The sequence below is a fragment of the Enhydra lutris genome, unplaced genomic scaffold (genome assembly GCF_002288905.1).
Source record: "Enhydra lutris kenyoni isolate GAN:26980312 unplaced genomic scaffold, ASM228890v2 scaffoldscaffold86, whole genome shotgun sequence".
Lineage (NCBI taxonomy): Eukaryota > Metazoa > Chordata > Mammalia > Carnivora > Mustelidae > Enhydra > Enhydra lutris.
Window position 1 is genome coordinate 4,720,815 of NW_019154170.1, and position 1,715 is coordinate 4,722,529.

The window sequence follows — 1,715 nt, forward strand, 5'->3', positions numbered from 1 at the left end:
CCGCAGCGGCCAGAGCTGGGGAGAGACCAGCAGTGTGGACAGGTCTGGCCCAAGCGGCCGACTGGCCGGGTGGCGCCGGGGCGCCCACAGGCCCTCCGCGAGCCCTCTCGCTGCAGGAGAGCCAGGCCGCCGCGCCCGTGCGGGTCCGGAGCCCCGAAGGCGCTGGGCCCTCTCTCTGGAGGGGGGAGGGGGCTCTCGGGTCCCCGAGGGGCTCTGCGACAGCGGCCGCGCTGAGCGCCTGCCAGAAGCCGCACAGGCGACCGCCCGCGGGCCTCAGTGTCCGCATCTGCGAAACGGGGGCCGCGCAGCGCGCATGGGGCCCGGACTCCCTTCCCCCCGCGCCCTCTCCCGCCCGCGCGGCTCCAGAAGAGCAGGCGCTGATGTCATCCCCGGCCAGTCCGGCCTCCCGGCGCCGCCGCCGTCACGGGCGTTCCTGCGCCAGGGAATCCCGGCCCCCGCGCGGAGCCCCCGTGGAAACCCGTGACGCCAGCGCCGCCGCCGCAGCTCTTCCGGCGGCGCCCGGGCAGGGGCGGGGCGGGGCGGGACGTGCTCGGGCTTGGGGCCCACCCCCACGCGGCCCGGGACACGCGCGCGCGCACACGCTCCACCGGCGCGCAGGACCCGGGCGCCCGCAGGGACGGCGGCTCCCCGCGGGGCACGATCGCGCGTGGAAGGCGCGGCGGGGGAGCGCGCACCGCGCCGGCGGGAGGGGGTGGGAAGCCAGGCCACACTGCAGGGCCTGTCTGCGACGCCAGGGGTGGAGGAGAGGAGCGGGGCGCGCCCCCTGGACACGCGCGCGCGCACACACACACACACACACACACACACACACACACACACGGTGCTGGGGGCCCTGGCCTGTGGGCGTGGGGCCGCAGCGATGACTCCGAGCCCGTTCCCTGTCTCCCCGCCAGTCTGGGAGCTAATTACTGTCAGGACGAGACGGGCTGGCTGGAAAGATGAACAAATCCCAGTGTGTCTGCAGCACGTCTGGGTCTGTGGGCCCCACCAGCGTCTGTTCCCGGGTGCGGGGCGTGGCAGGCGTGCGGCCTGCGTGCGTGGGGGCGCCCTGGGCTGCAGGGCCTCTGCTGGGTGGTGGGCGCGGCATCCCTGCTGTCTGCGGGGGTGGGGGGCGGTGAGACAGATCAGTGGGAGCGTCTCCTCTCCTTATGCATAAAGTGGATCTAATCATAGTGCTCACTCCGAGATTATGAGGAGTCCGTGAGTTCATGGACTAAGGTGTGTGCTCATCACAGGGCCCAGGAAACCCCCCCCCACCCCGGTACCCGGGAGAAACGAAAACTTAGGTCCACGCCACAATCCGGGGTGAGCGCTCGCAGCAGCTTTATCCCTAATTACCAAAGCCTGAGAACTACGCCGCCGGCCATGCCCAGAGGAAGGGTAGACCGAGCACCGCCGCCCCCACAATGGAGCAGGAGTGGGCAGTACACAGGGACTGACCCTGACAAGCCTAAAGGGAGGGAAGGGACCAGACATCGAAGGCCGCCCGAGTGTGAGTGCACCTGCCTGAGCCGTTCAGGGTGGGCACAGCCACCGACAGGAAGGGAGCTGGTGGGTTAGGATTAACGAAGCGGGTGAGGAGTGACAGCTGATGGAGACAAAGCTTCTTTTGGAGGAGATACAAATACTTTGTAATCAGATAGAGGGGATGGCTGCACAACTCTGTGAAAACACGAAAAACCCCAGAATTACAC